The sequence below is a fragment of the Pristiophorus japonicus genome, chromosome 10 (genome assembly GCF_044704955.1).
Source record: "Pristiophorus japonicus isolate sPriJap1 chromosome 10, sPriJap1.hap1, whole genome shotgun sequence".
Lineage (NCBI taxonomy): Eukaryota > Metazoa > Chordata > Chondrichthyes > Pristiophoridae > Pristiophorus > Pristiophorus japonicus.
The window spans coordinates 470957-489011 of NC_091986.1; the positions used below are offsets into that span (position 1 = coordinate 470957).

General features: G+C 47.8%; 1 protein-coding gene across 1 annotated transcript in view; it reads left to right on the forward strand.

Moving 5' to 3' along the window:
* Positions 1 to 18055, forward strand: part of LOC139274682 (cilium assembly protein DZIP1-like) — a 455193-nt gene that overhangs the window by 181742 nt on the left and 255396 nt on the right. The window lies entirely within an intron of this gene.

Consider the following 18055-nt stretch of genomic DNA (forward strand, 5'->3'; position numbering starts at 1 on the left):
CTGCACCACCGATTGTCCTCCAGTGAAGATGGAAGTCGAGATAAACGGCATTCCAGTCTTCATGGAAGTGGATACGGGAGCGAGCCAGTCAGTGATGAGCCAGGATGCATTTGAGAGACTATGGAACAAAAAATGACCCGAGCTGGTTCTAGTACAGGAAAAGTTGCGCACCTACACCAAGGAGCTGATCCCAGTCCTTGGTAGTGCGGATGTAAGTGTAATCCATAATGGCGTGGTGCACAAGTTACCTCTGTGGATTGTTGCAGATGATGGTCCAACACTACGCGGAAGAAGGTGGATGGGGAAGATCCAGTGGAAATGGGAAGACCTCTTCACTCCAACAATCAAAATCCCCCGTGCTCAGAGGCAGAGCAAAACCTCACCTTCGTTTCGGTCAGGCACCAGAGAACAGACCAGTGCAGCACCTGAGGCACAGACCATCCATCATGACTGCATGGCAATGATCCGACCGGAATAATCTAAAAATACCTTCCCGGCTCCAGTGGCAGGATTCCTGGGGAGGAAGATCGAATTCACAGGCACTCTTCCAGCGTTTGTGGCAGAATCCTGGGAGAGAAGGATCAAGGCAGTCGACCTCGAGGACCGAGGCAAGATGGTGTCCCTGCTGCAGTGAGGAGTAGTGTGGCTGGAAAAAAAATGGCCGCGACAACATCACGAGGTGCAACGCTGAGGGACCAGTACGTGGGGTCCAACAAAGGATCTGATTGGGGTAAAGCCAGCAGGGTTCTCTTAAAGGAGACCTGCAACCAACTGAACTTAGAGACATTGTATGCATGGCAATTAATGTGACGAACCGATTAAGATTGTGAATAGAATGTTGATGCGAGATGTCGGCACTGTAAAGAACTGAATGTTGTTGTGAGATGTCGGTACCAGTCCTAATGCAAAGAACCAAATGTTGTTGAGAGATGTCGGGAATAGAGTCTCCCCTAGAGCAGCAAGTGAGCGAATTCAGGAGGGTAAAGGCACGGAGCCTGATACCCTGCCCCAGGTCTATCCCCCGCTGCAGGCACCCGATGGCACCATTCGCCACGGACTTGGAAACGAAAACGGCGCCAATACACACAGTCGGCCGCCGTTGCCCAGCACCCGGGTGGAGACGGCGCAGCCCCCAGACCCAGTCGCTACCTCGGCCATGTCCGAGAGCGAAAGGTCAGAACCAACGAGTTCCCCAAACAGGACCTGGAACAGCCAGGTTCCCAACACTGTGAGAGAGCAGGCAGAAGACTCTGCAGCCCTCAAAGGAGGACAGGGAGGCCACACACATCTATGGCTTTGCCCACCACTAGACAATGGCAAATGCTCTGAGTCCTGGTTCGGTGAGCAAACCAAGCCCACCCTGCTAGCAGGAGGCGCAGCGCCGCCATCAGACGACTAGGACCCCATCCGTTTGCTCTGGAACTAGCGTCCTTGCATACATGTACTGCTACCTCAGTACTGACCACGACTAAACCATGAATGCAATCTACCCAATCCTGGCACACGACTGTAAAATATAATGAATGTAAGTTACGGAACCAAGGTGCCATAATACAAACTGAAAAAAAAATGTTTTTTTTCTTCCTTCCTTTGTACTTGTACTCTGTCTGATCCTGTATGTTAATGTAATGGGCAAGCTGCATGATCTCGCTGTGGGGGAGGGGCGGGGGGAATGGATGTATGTAGCCATGGACACACACATGGATCACACCCAGAACCCACTGGAACCTCTACTGCATTGTCAAACCATCCAATCTGATAACCATTACCCAACGTTGTGGCAAAAGGACTTGGGGGTTAATAGGGAAAGGACCAAGCCAAAGCACAGCCAAGGTGCAAGGGCTATTGGCACTTAAGTCTGGTGGGGAGAGCTAAGCCAGAGCACTTAGTGCAAAGGTAATTGGCACAAAGGACTTGGAGAGTGATGTTGTATATGCAGACTATGGATGTACTCTATGTGTAGTCACTGTGAGATTGTATAAGATGGAGACTTGTTTACCTGATGGACCATCAATAAGGTTCACACCATGCACATACATGCTGGCACCACTAGAGGGTGCAACCGGTGGAGACCAGGAGTTTCCTGCCCTGGTGGCAGGGGCTGTATAAAAGGCTGTACACTAGAGTTTGGAATAAAGGACCAAGGTCACTAGAGTTTAAGTACCACATATTGCCTCGTGGAGTCATTCATAAGTACACTATAGACACAACAGCCATTAGGTTGGCCGAAGTGGGAAGCCTTCCGCTCAACCTACTATAGATTGATCATTGTGACCGGATGTGCATATGTTAAAAATAAGCCCTTGCTGTCTGCTCAGGACAGCAGATGAAAATCTGATCCTTTTAGCTTCCGATGGCTCCAGGGCAGGCAAGTAACTTGTTTTTTTCTAATTTTAAATGCTGATTTTTGTGGTGTAATATTGTGACAACATAAACATCATTAGGTGATTTGCATTCTTGCACGTGTTGTAGATCCAAAATTACAGACACAAGCATCTAGATATTGGAGCGATGGGGATGCAGCGAGCAGACCCTTTGTCTGAATCCATAGGCCTGAGCTGCATAGGATATTGGGACTTAGGCCTCATTATTATTACGCCGGCAAGCTGCGGGCACATAATAGACATCCCTAGTGAAGAGCACTCGAAAGTGGGGTCATTAGCAACATCACACAGTTTGCCTGCTTCTGGGAGGTCACAAGCTCCCTACACCAGGAGAAACACCTACATTTCCTTCCCGATGGACAGAGCAAATGAGAGATTACAGAGCATTAGGTTATGCAGGCTTTCCTACAGTGAAAGATGCCATTGACTGCATGCAAATTGTCATGCATGCTCCCTGTTTTATATATATAAATATATATATAAAGAGTCTGACTGGATACTGTGAGCTCAAAGTAAAGTGTGACCGTAGTCTTTTATTGCAGGTCTCCAGAGTGTCTCTCAAGCCAGTGAGGCCTCCTTAAGTACTTGTGCTCCCAAGAGATTGTGGGATCCCTTGGGACTCCAAGGGATGAGCCCTCTGGTGGCTGTACAAGGTATATACAAGTTTACATACACAACACTCCCTCCCAAAGTCAACAGTGTAACTATTTACAAGGTGAGTCGATCTGGGGCCCTTCTTTCCCTGGTTGATCGTCTCGGTGCAAATGCTGGTTTTGGTGAATTGTCTGTTGGGCCCTCAGTAGGCTGCTGTGCAGCTGGCCTTGCTGGGCTTCCTGGTGTGGTGAGTCCTGCTGGGCTGCTGCGGTTGATGGGTTCTGCTTCGTGACCAACCGTGGTGTCGGTTGCCACTGGTGTGTATGTTGGGGGGTCAAAGAAGTTGGGTCCAAAGTTGGTTGCTCAGGATAGTCCATGAATCTGAGTTTGATTTGGTTCAAGTGTTTCCGGTGAATGAGTCCATTTGAAAGTTTGACCCGAAACACCCTGCTCCCCTCTTTGGCCACGATAGTGCCAGGAAGCCACTTGGGACCTTGTCCATAATTCAAAACAAATACAGGATCATTGATTTCAATTTTGCGTGAAACATTTGCGCTATCATGATATGTACTTTGTTGAAGCCGCCTGCTCTCTACCTGTTCATGTTGATCAGGGTGAACTAACGAGAGCCTTGTCTTAAGTGCCCTTTTCATGAGCAGTTCAGCAGGCGGAATCCCAGTGAGCGAGTGGGGTCTCGTGCGGTAGCTAAGCAGGACACTGGATAGGCGAGTCTGCAGTGAGCCTTCAGTTACCCTCTTCAAGCCCTGCTTGATAGTTTGCACTGCTCTCTCTGCCTGACCATTGGATGCTGGTTTGAACGGGGCAGATGTAACATGTTTGATCCCGTTACAGGTCATGAACTCTTTGAACTCGGCACTGGTAAAACCTGGCCCGTTGTCGCTCACACGGACATCAGGTAGTCCATGCGTGGCAAACATGGCCTGCAGGCTTTCAGTGGTGGCAGCGGACGTGCTTGCTGACATTATCTTACATTCAATCCATTTGGAGTACGCATCGACAACCACAAGGAGCATTTTACCCAAAAATGGGCCTGCATAATCGACATGGTACCACGATTTGGAGGGCCAAGATCATAAACTTAGTGGCACCTCCCTGGGTGCATTGCTTAACTGTGAGCATGTGTTACATCTGTGCACGCAGGACTCTAAGTCCGCATCGATACCGGGCCACCACACGTGGGATCTGGCTATTGCTTTCATCATTACGATGCTTGAGTGGGTACTGTGGAGCTCACTGATGAAAGTGTCTCTACCCTTCTTGGGGACCACTACCCGATTGCCCCACAGAAGGAAGTCTGCCTGTATAGCCATTTCATCTTTGCGCCGCTGGTATGGCTTTATCTCTTCCTGCATTTCCACTGGGACACTGGACCAGCTCCCGTGAAGCACACAATTTTTTACTAGGGACAGTAAGGGGTCCTGGCTCATCCAGGTTCTAATCTGTCGGGATGTGACGGGTGATTGCTTACTCTCAAATGCTTCCATAACTAAATCTGCGGGCTGCGCCATTTCCACCCCCGTGGTGGGCAATGGCAGCCTACTGAGAGCATCGGCACAGTTTTGGCGTAGTTGTATGCGGACAACGTGAGCGCCCATCTCTGGATACGGGCTGATGCATTCGTATTTATCCCTTTACTCTCAGAACTCAGGGATATTAGTGCCTCATGGCCTGTTTCCAGATCAAATTTTAGCCAAACAGATATTGATGCATTTTCTTTTCCCCATAGACACATGCTAACACTTCTTTTTCAATCATGCTGTAGGCTCTCTCAGCCGTAGACAGACTTCTGGATGCATAAGCAACCGGTTGCAATTTCCCAGATTCATTAGCTTGTTGCAATACACACCCGACATCGTATGTACCAAACGCTTACATGGATCATACAACACAAGCAATTTGTTTGAGCATAACAATTTTCTAGCTTTTACAAAGACGCATTTTCTTGGCTTTTGCCCCATACCCATTCGTCTCCTTTATGCAGTAAGGCGTGCAGTGGTTCTAGCAGTGTGCTGAGACCTGGTAAGATGTTACCAAAGTAGTTCAGGAGTTCTAGAAACGACCGCAGCTCCATCACGTTCTGTGGCCTCGGTGCGTTCTCGATTGCCTCCGTCTTCGAATCGGTGGGCCTGATGCCGTCCGCCGTGATTCTTCTCCCCAGAAACTCCACTTCAGGCGCCAGGAAAACGCATTCGAGCGTTTCAACCGGAACCTCATGTGGTTGAGTCGACTAGGAACCTCCTCCAGGTTCTGCAGATGCTCGACTGTGTCCCGACCTGTAACCAAGATGTCGTCCTGGAAGACCACCGTGCGCGGGACTGACTTCAGTAAGCTTTCCATGTTTCTCTGGAATTCGATCAGCCGCTGGAATCCGATAATCCAAACTGGCATCTGTTATAAATGAAGAGAGCTTTGTGCGTGTTGATGCAGGTGAGGCCCTTCGATGATTCCTCCAGCTCCTGCGTCATGTAGGCCGAGGTCAAGTCCAGCCTCGTGAATGTCTTTCCTCCCGCCAGCGTAGCAAAAAGGTCGTCCACCTTTGGTAGTGGGTATTGATCCTGCAGGGAGAAATGATTGATAGTTACTTTGTAATCACCACAGATTCTGATGGTGCCGTCTCCCTTGAGGACTGGAACAATCGGACTGGCCCACTCATTGAATTCGATCGGCGAAATGATGTGTCTCGTTGCAGCCAGTCCAGCTCGATCTCCACCCTCTCTCTCATCATGTACAGTACTGCTCTCGCCTTGTGATGGATGGGTCGCGCCCCCGGAATTAGGTGGATCTGCACTTTTTCTCCTTGGAACTTCCCGATGCCTGGTTCGAACAGCGAGGGGAACTTGTTTAAGATATGGGCACACGAAGTGTCGTCAGCGGACGAGAGCGCTCGTACGTCGTCCCAGTTCCAGCGCATCTTTCCCAGCCAGCTCCTGCCGAGCAGCGTGGGACCATCATCTGGTACCACCGAGAGTGGTAGCTTGTGCACCGCTCCATCGTAGGAGACCTTTACAGTAGCACTGCCGATTACGGGAATCAGTTCCTTTGTGTAAGTTCTCAGTTTCGTGCGGATGGGAGTCAGGACTGGCCTTGAGGCCTTGCTGCACCACAATTTTTCTAAAGTCTTTTTGCTTATAATGGACTGGCCCACGCCCGTGTCCAGCTCCATTGACACCGGGAGTCCATTTAATTCAACCTTCAGCATTATCAGGGGACACTTTGTGGTAAATGTGTGCACCCCATATACCTCTGCCTCCTCGGTCTGAGGCTCTGGTTTGTCGTGATCCTCTGTGAATCTGTCCTCTGCAACATGGTGGTTTGCAGGATTAACAGGGTTTGCAGCTCGCCTGCACATACATTGGCGGTGTCCCATTGTACCACAGTCCTTGCAAACGTACCCTTTGAAGCGGCATGAATGGAAACGATGATCACCCCCACAGCGCCAACAAGGTGTTAATGGCCTCGCATTCATCACCCTTGATGGTGGACTCTGAGTCATCTGCAGGCAAGTGGGGCCTGCCCTGTACATTGCAATTTGAAAACAACATCACTTTGTTCACAATACTTGTAGCAGCACTCGTGTGCTGAGAGATTTGCTTAGTATTGTCACTGGTGGCAATGAACGCTTGGGCTATCGCTATGGCCTTACTCAAGGTTGGGGTCTCTACAGTCAAAGTTTTGAGAAGTATCACTTCATGGCCAATGCCAAGTGCGAAAAAGTCTCTGAGCATGTGCTCCAAATGTCCTTCAAATTCGCAGTGTCCTGCAAGGCGTCTTAGCTCGGCGACATAACTCGTCACTTCCTGGCCTTCAGACCTTTTGTAGGTGTAGAACCGGTACCTCGCCATCAGAACGTTTTCCTTCGGGTTCAGATGCTCCTGGACCAGTGTGGACAAATCATCGTACAATTTCTCTGTGGTTTTCGCTGGAGTAAGCAGATTTTTCATGAAGCCATACGTTGGTGCCCCGCAGACGGTGAGGAGAATCGCCCTTCGTTTGTCAGCGTTCGCTTCTCCTTCCAGCTCGTTGCCCATGAAGTATTGGCCAAGTTATTCCATGAAGGTTTCCTAATCATCTCCCTCCAAGAATTTCTCCAGGATGCCCACTGTTCTCTTCATCGTGGGTTCGTCATCTGTATGTCGTCGCCAGTTTTATATATATATATTATATATATATATATATAAAGATAAGAGTCTGACTGAATACGGCGAGCTCAAAGTAAAGTGTGACCGTAGTCTTTTATTGCAGGTCTCCAGAGTGTCTCTCCAGCCTGTGAGACCTCCTTAAGTACCTGTGCTCCCAAGGGATTGTGGGATCCCTTGGGACTCCAGACAATGAGCCCTCTGCTGGCTGTACAAGGTATATACAAGTTTACATACCTTGTTTACAAGTTTACATACAAGGTATATACAAGGAAGAGCAGTGCAAGGAAGGTAGTGCAGGGGTCCCCTGCGGTCATCCCCCTGCAAAACAGACACACTGCTTTGAGTACTGTTGAAGGGGATGACTCATCAGGGGAGGGCAGCAGCAGCCAAGTTCATGGCACCGTGGCTGGCCCTGTTGCACAGGAGGGCAGGAAAAAGAGTGGGAGAGCGATAGTGATAGGGGATTCAATTGTAAGGGGAATAGATAGGCGTTTCTGCGGCCGCAACCGAGACTCCAGGATGGTATGTTGCCTTCCTGGTGCAAGGGTCAAGGATGTCTCGGAGCGGGTGCAGGACATTCTAAAAAGGGAGGGAGAACAGCCAGTTGTCGTGGTGCACATTGGTACCAACGACACAGGTAAAAAAAGGGATGGGATCCTACGAGACGAATTTAAGGAACTAGGAGCTAAATTAAAAAGTAGAACCTCAAAAGTAGTAATCTCGGGATTGCTACCAGTGCCACGTGCTAGTCAGAGTAGGAATTGCAGGATAGCGCAGATGAATACGTGGCTTGAGCAGTGGTGCAGCAGGGAGGGATTCAAATTCCTGGGGCATTGGAAAAGGTTCTGGGGGAGGTGGGACCAGTACAAACCGGACGGTCTGCACCTGGGCAGGACCGGAACCAATGTCCTAGGGGGAGTGTTTGCTAGTGCTGTTGGGGAGGAGTTAAATTAATATGGCAGGGGGATGGGAACCAATGCAGGGAGACAGAGGGAAACAAAAAGGAGACAAAAGCAAAAGACAGAAAGGAGATGAGTAAAAGTGGAGGGCAGAGAAACCCAAGGCAAAAAACAAAAAGGGCCACTGAATATAAAGGGGCTGCAGGAGGTGTCAAAACTAAAAATCATGGTTTAAAAACTAGGATTAAAGCACTCTACCTAAATGCACGCAGCATTCGAAATAAAGTAAATGAGTTGACAGCACAAATCATTACAAATGGGTATGATTTGGTGGCCATTACAGAAACATGGTTGCAGGGTGGCCAAGACTGGGAATTAAACATACAGGGGTATCTGATGATTCGGAAAGACAAGAAGGGAAAGGAGGTGGGGTAGCTCTGTTAATAAAGGATGATATCAGGGCAGTTATGAGAGATGATATTGGCTCGAATGAACAAAATGTTGAATTATTGTGGGTGGAGATTAGAGATAGTAAGGGGAAAAAGTCACTGGTGGGCGTAGTTTATAGGCCCCCAAATAATAACTTCACGGTGGGGCGGGCAATAATCAAGGGAATAATGGAGGCATGTGAAAAAGGAACGGCAGTAGTCATGGGGGATTTTAACCTACATATCGATTGGTCAACTCAAATCGCACGGGGTAGCCTGGAGGAGGAATTCATAGAATGCATACGGGATTGTTTCTTGGAACAGTATGTAACAGAACCTACAAGGGAGCAAGCTATCTTAGATCTGGTCCTGTGTAATGAGACAGGAAAAATAAACGATCTCCTAGTAAAAGATCCTCTCGGAATGAGTGATCACAGTATGGTTGAATTTGTAATACAGATTGAGGGTGAGGAAGTAGTGTCTCAAACGAGCATACTATGCTTAAACAAAGGGGACTACAGTGGGATGAGGGCAGAGTTGGCTAAAGTAGACTAGAAACACAGACTAAATGGTGGCACAATTGAGGAACAGTGGAGGACTTTTAAGGAGCTCTTTCATAGTGCGCAACAAAAATATATTCCAGTGAAAAAGAAGGGCGGTAAGAGAAGGGATAACCAGCCGTGGATAATCAAGGAAATAAAGGAGAGTATTAAATCAAAGACCAATGCGTATAAGATGGCCAGGGTTAGTGGGAAACTGGAGGATTGGGAAAATTTTAAACAACAGCAAAGAATGACTAAAAAAACAATAAAGAAAGGAAAGATAGATTTCGAAGGTAAACTTGCGCAAAACATAAAAAAAGATAGTAAAAGCTTTTACAGATATATAAAACGGAAAAGAGTGACTAAAGTAAATGTTGGTCCCTTAGAAGATGAGAAGGGGGATTTAATAATGGGAAATGTGGAAATGGCTGAGACCTTAAACAATTATTTTGCTTCGGTCTTCACAGTGGAAGACACAAAAACCATGCCAAAAATTGCTGGTCACAGGAATGTGGGAAGGGAGGACCTTGAGACAATCACTGTCACTAGGGGGGTAGTGCTGGACAGGCTAATGGGACTCAAGGTAGACAAGTCCCCTGGTCCTGATGAAATGCATCCCAGGGTATTAAAAGAGATGGTGGATGTTATAGCAGATGCATTTGTTATAATCTACCAAAATTATCTGGAATCTGGGGAGGTACCAGCGGATTGGAAAGCAGCTAATGTAACGCCTCTGTTTAAAAAAGGGGGCAAAAGGCAGGTAACTATAGGCCGGTTAGTTTAACATCTGTAGTGGGGAAAATGCTTGAAACTATCATTAAGGAAGAAATAGCGGGACATCTAGATAGGAATAGTGCAATCAAGCAGACGCAGCATGGATTCATGAAGGGGAAATCATGTTTAACTAATTTACTGGAATTCTTTGAGGATATAACGAGCATGGTGGATAGAGGTGTACCGATGGATGTGGTGTATTTGGATTTCCAAAAGGCATTCGATAAGGTGCCACACAAAAGGTTACTGCAGAAGATAGAGGTACGCGGAGTCAGAGGAAATATATTAGCATGGATAGAGAATTGGCTGGCGAACAGAAAGCAGAGAGTCGGGTTAAATGGGTCCTTTTCGGGTTGGAAATCGGTGGTTAGTGGTGTGCCACAGGGATTGGTTCTGGGACCACAACTGTTTACAATATACATAGATGACCTGGAAGAGGGGACAGAGTGTAGTGTAACAAAATTTGCAGATGACACAAAGATTATTGGGAAAGCGGGTTGTGTAGAGGACACAGAGAGGTTGCAAAGAGATTTGGATAGGTTAAGCGAATGGGCTAAGGTTTGGCAGATGGAATACAATGTCGAAAAGTGTGAGGTCATCCACCTTGGGAAAAAAAACAGTAAAAGGGAATATTATTTGAATGGGGAGAAATTACAACATGCTGAGGTGCAGAAGGACCTGGGGGTCCTTGAGCATGAATCCCAAAACGTTAGTTTGCAGGTGCAGCAGGTAATCAGGAAGGTGAATGGAATGTTGGCCTTCATTGCGAGAGGGATGGAGTACAAAAGCAGGGAGGTTCTGCTGCAACTGTATAGGGTATTGGTAAGGCCGCACCTGGAGTACTGCGTGCAGTTTTGTCACCTTACTTAAGGAAGGATATACTGGCTTTGGAGGGGGTACAGAGACTATTCACTAGGCTGATTCCGGAGATGAGGGGGTTACCTTCTGAGGATAGATTGAGTAGACTGGGTCTTTACTCGTTGGAGTTCAGAAGGATGAGGGGTGATCTTATGGAAACATTTAAAATCATGAAAGGGATAGACAAGATAGAGGCAGAGAGGTTGTTTCCACTGGTAGGGGAGACTAGAACTAGGGGGCACAGCCTCAAAATACGGGGGAGCCAATTTAAAACCGAGTTGAGAAGGAATTTCCTCTCCCAGATGGTTGTGAATCTGTGGAATTCTCTGCCCAAGGAAGCAGTTGAGGTTAGCTCATTGAATGTATTCAAGTCAAAGATAGATAGAATTTTAACCAATAAGGGAATTAAGGGTTACGGGGAGCGGGCGGGTAAGTGGAGCTGAGTCCACGGCCAGATCAGCCATGAACTTAATGAATGGCGGAGCAGGCTCGAGGGGCTAGATGGCTTACTCCTGTTCCTAATTCTTATGAGTCCATTTGCGAGTTTGACCACAAACACCCTGCTCCCCTCTTGGGCCAAAACAGTGCCAGCTGAGCCAGTGTGCAATGCCCCTGGTTGCGACACCGGCTCGATTTTTGGCTGCCACCCGATCCGTAGAGCCCCCTGCCGGGACATCCTGTGAAAGCTGGCGGTCTGAGCTATAGCGGCTGCAGTGAGGTAAGTAATGTCGTCAGGTTTTTTTTCCCTAGGTCTCGCTTAGAGCCTTCCAAGGCTGGCTGTTTAGCTCGGGATTTTCACTTGCTCAGACTGCCTAGCATCTTAAAAGAGGTGCGTAATGCCTGCCTTAGCGCTCCACCTACACTCGGGGCCCAGCTGCTGAATTTTGCTGCCTGAGGCGCAAGCTGTTCCCGAGCATTTTGGTAGGAAGAACGAGGAGAGGCAATATAAACTAAAGGGTACAATCCTAAAGTGGGTGCATGACCAAAGACCTGTACGCAAATCGTTGAAGGTGGCAGGGCAGGTTGAGAAAATGGTGGAAAAAAGCATACGGGCTTCATAAATAGAGATCTAGGCCACGATTTCGCCATCAGTGGTAAGACGGGTGCGGCCGGCATTGGAGGCGTGTGAGGAATGCGCTTCCGGCTCCAACTCGCCCTTTCAACACAATCTTACCCTGATTGGGCTTGTTAAGCCCACCCTGCAAGGTTCCCAGTAAATTAACAGGAAGCCGGTCTGATGATGTCGTTTGATGATGCATCATCAGCCGGTTTCCTTAAAGGTCCCATGGTCAACCTTTTTTTGACAGTTCTTCTGACAACGTTCTACAGCATTGAGGTGCTGCAAACATTGACAAACATGGCACAAAGGTGCATGGCTCTCCCATGACTCCCTTCAGATGCTTATTCAGGGAGTCACAGCACGCAGGGAGGTTCTCTTCTCTTCCAATGCGTGGAAGAGACCTCCCCCTCTGTCATGTTTGTAACCTTCACATAACTGTAACCAATATGTAACAACATTGTACACTGTATACAACTGTGAAATCCACACCTTGACCACAGGGGGTGAACTTGTGGGAGACGCTCCCTACCTGGTCAGCCAGGTACTTAAAGGGAGGTTTCACGCAGGCTCAGCACTCCTTGGTCCAGGGAATAAAGGTGCAGGTCATGAGTGACCTTGTCTGCAGTATATGCCTCGTGTGAATATGTTCTAGAGTTGAGAACTCTACACCCTCTACACCAACGCAGCCTGGTTGCACATTGCACAGGAGGGCACAAGCAGGGATGTGGTCAGGTGGACCAGGCTGCAGTGGCGCAAGCCTTTCAATGATCTCAGTAGATTAGGAAACATTACTGCAAAGCCATACTCGACCTCATCCTACTGTGCCACTTATCATATCCCCATCATTCTGTCTTCCCTACCCTACTCCTGTACATCCTTACTCACACCAACTGACCTTGCACCCAGCCCTTTCGCTCTCTCTCTCTCTACATTATCACCCCCCACCTCACTAGCCATCCCTTACACTCACCCTCATCCTTGTCCAATCATACCAACTGCAGGCACTTGGGTTTTTTAGCCAATGTTCATGTAGAGTTTCTGCTAATGTGTTGACAAACATTGAAATCTTTCTTTTGAACACTTTGGGAGTGAAATTGCCCCATGCCCCGTTTAGAGGCGGTAACCATTCGGGGCTGGGACATTTATCGCTCGGCCTGGAAGTTCCGCCCCCAGCTCAGAATTTGGTCCTTCCGCCCCTCAACTGAGGCAGAGAGCGATCGAAGGCACTCCACATCCGTGGAGGGACACTCCTGGAGTGGTAGAGCGGCACTGAGTCCAGTGCAGTGTTCCAGAGCCCACACCCTGCCAACAACATTCCTCCCATTCAATTAAAGGGAAGGGCCACTGCACACTCTGCAGTCCCTTTGGCGGCTGTCACTGGGCCACCAGGGGCACCCTCGACCGGGCCAACAGTTTGGCACCCATAACGGAGTGTCGGGCTGCAGAATGGCGGCCCAGTCGAGGTGAGGGCCGCTATGATAGGTCGACAGTAGATGACAGGTGAGGTTGAGATGACAGAAGCGATCTGTCAATGGTGAGAGACGTTGCCCCAAGGAGATTACAGCTAATAGAGAGTTCACTGCAAACACTTCCAAACTGCATACAGCTCAAACATTTCTTCCAAATCCTGAAAGCTTCAGTAAGTAACATTTAGCATTGTTGTTGCCAATTTAAGTTAATCTAAGGGTTAAGTCATGGCAGGAGAGCTCGGACACGTGTTATGCTCCTCCTGTACCATGTGGGAAGTCAGGGACGCTTCTGGTGTCCCTGACGACTACGTGTGTGGGACGTGTATCTGCCTCTAGCTCCTGACGGACCGCATTGCGGCACTGGAGCTGCGGGTGGATTCACTTTGGAGCATGCACGATGCTGAAAATGACGTGAATAGCACGTTTAGTGAGTTGGTCTCACCGCAGGTAAAGGGTAGACAGCCAGATAGTAAAAGGGTGACCAACAGGAAGAGCAGTGCAATGAAGGTAGTGCAGGGGTCCCCTGCGGTAATCTGCCTGCAAAACAGATACACCGCTTTGGGAACTGTTGAGGGGGATGACTCATCAGGGGAGGGCAGCAGCAGCCAAGTTCATGACACCGTGGGTGGACTGCACAGGAGGGCAGGAAAAAGAGTGGGAGAGCTATAGTGATAGGGGATTCAATTGTAAGGGGAATAGATAGGCGTTTCTGCGACCACAATCGAGACTCCAAGATGGTATGTTGCCTCCCTGGTGCAAGGGTCAAGGATGTCCCGGAGCGGGTGCAGGACATTCTGAAAAGGGAGGGTGAACAGCCAGTTGTCGTGGTGCACATAGGTACCAACGATATAGGTAAAAAACGGGATGAGGTCCTACGAGACAAATTTAGGGAGCTAGGAGCTAAATTAAAAAGTAGGACTTCAAAAGTAGTAATCTCAGGATTGCTACCAGTGCCACATGCTCGTCAGAGTAGGAATCGCAGGATAGCTCAGATGAATACGTGACTTGAGCAGTGGTGCAGAGGGGAGGGATTCAAATTCCTGGGGCATTGGAACCGGTTCTGGGGGAGGTGGGACCAGTACAAACCGGACGGTCTGCACCTGGGCAGGACCGGAACCAATGTCCTAGGGAGAGTGTTTGCTAGTGCTGTTGGGGAGGAGTTAAACTAATATGGCAGGGGGATGGGAACCTATGCAGGGAGGCAGAGGGAAACAAGAGGGAGACGGAGGTAAAAGATAGAAAGGAGAATAGTAAAAGTGGAGGGCAGAGAATTCCAAGGCAAAAAGCAAAAAGGGCCACATTACAGCAAAATTCTAAAGGGGCAAGGTGTGTTAAAAAGACAAGCCTGAAGGCTCTGTGCTTCAATGCGAGGAGTATTCTCCAGAGTGACCAAGGCTGGGAACTCAACATCCAGGGGTATTCAACATTTAGGAAGGATAGACAGAGAGGAAAAGGAGGTGGGGTGGCATTGCTGATTAAAGAGGAAATTAATGCAATAGTAAGGAAAGATGTTGGCTTGGATGATGTGGATTCGGTATGGGTGGAGCTGCGGAATACCAAGGGGCAGAAAATGCTGGTGGGAGTTGCGCACAGGCCATCAAATAGTAGTAGTGAGGTTGGGGACAGCATCAAACAAAAAATAACGGATGTGTGCAATAAAGGTACAGCAGTTATCATGGGCGACTTTAATTTGCATATAGATTGGGCTAACCAAAGGCTAACCAAACTGGTAGCAATGAGGTGGAGGAGGATTTCCTGGAGTGTATTAAGGATAGTTTTCTTGACCAATATGTCGAGGAACCAACTAGAGAGCTGGCCATCCTAGACTGGGTGATGTGTAATGAGAAGGGACTAATTAACAATCTTGTTGTGTGATGCCCCTTGGGGAAGAGTGACCATAATATGGTAGAATTCTTTATTAAGATGGAGAGGCCACACCTGGAGTATTGTGTACAGTTTTGGTCTCCTAACTTGAGGAAGGACATTCTTGCTATTGAGGGAGTGCAGCGAAGGTTCACCAGACTGATTCCCGGGATGGCGGGACTGACCTATCAAGAAAGATTGGATCAACTGGGCTTGTATTCACTGGAGTTCAGAAGAATGAGAGGGGACCTCATAGAAACGTTTAAAATTCTGACGGGTTTAGACAGGTTAGATGCAGAAAGAATGTTCCCAATGTTGGGGAAGTCCAGAACCAGGGGTCACAGTCTGAGGATAAGGGGTAAGCCATTTAGGACCGAGATGAGGAGAAACTTCTTCACCCAGAGAGTGGTGAACCTGTGGAATTCTCTACCACAGAAAGTAGTTGAGGCCAATTCACTAAATATATTCAAAAGGGAGTTAGATGAAGTCCTTACTACTCGGGGGATCAAGGGTTATGGCGAGAAAGCAGGAAGGGGGTACTGAAGTTTCATGTTCAGCCATGAACTCATTGAATGGCGGTGCAGGCTAGAAGGGCTGAATGGCCTGCTCCTGCACCTATTTTCTATGTTTCTATGAGAGTGACACAGTTAATTCAGAAATTAGGGTCCTAAACTTAAGGAAAGCTAACTTTGATGGCATGAGGCGCGAATTGGCTAGAATAGACTGGCAAATGATACTTAAAGGGTTGACAGTGGATAAGCAATGGCAAACATTTATAGATCACATGGATGAACTTCAACAGTTGTACATCCCTGTCTGGAGTAAAAATAAAACAGGGAAGATGGCTCAACCGTGGCTAACAAGGGAAATTAAGGATAGTGTTAGATCCAAGGAAGAGGCATATAAATTGGCCAGAAAAAGCAGCAAACCTGAGGACTGGGAGAAATTTAGAATTCAGCAGAGGTGGACAAAAGGGTTTAATTAGGAGGGGGAAGATAGAGTACGAGAGGAAGCTTGCCGGGAACATAAAAACTGACTGCAAAAGCTTCTATAGATATGTGAAGAGCAAAAGATTAGTGATGACAAAAGTAGGTTCCTTGTAGTCGGACTCAGGTGAATTAATAATGGGGAACAAAGAAATGGCAGACCAATTGAACAAATACTTTGGAAGACACAAATGACCTTCCGGATGTACTAAGGGACCGAGGGTCTAGTGAGAAGGAGGAACTGAAGGATATCCTTATTAGGCGGGAAATTGTGTTGGGGAAATTGATGGGATTGAAGGCCGATAAATCCCCGGGGCCTGATTGTCTGCAACCCAGAGTACTTAAGGAGGTGGCCCTAGAAATAGTGGATGCATTGGTAATCATTTTCCAATAGTCTATCGACTCTGGATCAGTTCCTATGGACACCACTTTTTAAAAAAGGAGGGAGAGAGAAAACGGGTAATTATAGACCGGTTAGTCTGACATCAGTAGTGGAGAAAATGTTGGAATCAATTATTAAGGATGAAATAGCAGCGCATTTGGAAAGCAGTGATAGGATCGGTCCAAATCAGCATGGATTTGTGAAAGGGAAATCATGCTTGACAAATCTTCTGGAATTTTTTGAGGATGTAACTCGTAGAGTGGACAAGGGAGAACCAGTGGATGTGGTACATTTGGACTTTCAAAAGGCTTTTGACAAGGTCCCACATAAGAGATTGGTGTGCAAAATCAAAGCACATGGTATTGGGGGTAATGTACTGGCGTGGATAGAGAATTGGTTGGCAGACAGGAAGCAGAGAGTCGGGATAAACGGGTCCTTTTCAGAATTGGAGGCAGTGACTAGTGGAGTGCCGCAGGGCTCAGTGCTAGGACCCCAGCTCTTTACAATATACATCAATGATTTGGATGAAGGAATTGAGTGTAATATCTCCAAGTTTGCAGATGACACTAAACTAGGTGGTGGTGTGAGCTGTGAGGAGGATGCTAAGAGGCTGCAGGGTGATTTGGACAGGTTAGGTGAGTGGGCAAATGCATGGCAGATGCAATATAATGTGGATAAATGTGAGGTTATCCACTTTGGTGGCAAAAACACGAAGGCAGAATATTATCTGAATAGTAAGGAAAAGGGGAGGTGCAACGAGACCTGGGTGTCACGGTTCATCAGTCAATGAAAGTTGGCATACAGGTACAGCAGGCGGTGAAGGCAAATGGCATGTTGGCTTTCATAGCTTGGGGATTTGAGTATAGGAGCAGGGAGGTCTTACTGCAATTGTACAGGGCCTTGGTGAGACCTCACCTGGAATATTGTGTTCAGTTTTGGTCTCCTAATCTGAGGAAGGATGTTCTTGCTATTGAGTGAGTACAGCGAAGGTTCACCAGACTGATTCCAGGGATGGCTGGACTGACCTATGAGGAGAGACTGGATCAACTGGGCCTTTATACACTGGAGTTTAGAAGGATGAGAGGGGATCTCGTAGAAACGTATAAGATTCTGACGGGACGGGACAGGTTAGATGCGGAAGAATGTTCCCAATGTTGGGGAAGTCCAGAACCAGGGGACACAGTCTTAGGATAAGGGGTAGGCCATTTAGGACTGAGATGAGGAGAAACTTCTTCACTCAGAGAGTTGTTAACCTGTGGAATTCCCTGCCGCAGAGAGTCATTGATGCCAGTTCATTGGATATATTCAAGAGGGAATTAGATATCCCCCTTATGGCTAAAGGGATCAAGGGGTATGGAGAGAAAGCGGGAATGGGGTACTGAGGTGTATGATCAACCATGATCATATTAAATGGTGGTGCAGGCTCGAAGGGCCGAATGGCCTACTCCTGCACCTATTTTCTATGTTTCTGACATTGGAAAGTGAACAGCTGTGAAATGGTAGATTTAATATCACTTCTGCAGCTGTCAACTAGCCAAAGCAATGGAGCGTCACTGAGAACCCGACACCTGCATGAAACCCGAGGGACAGCAAACTCGTCAAAAAGTTGGTAAAATTGTAAGTGTCTGCTTTTAATCCTCTTAAATAATTAAACTA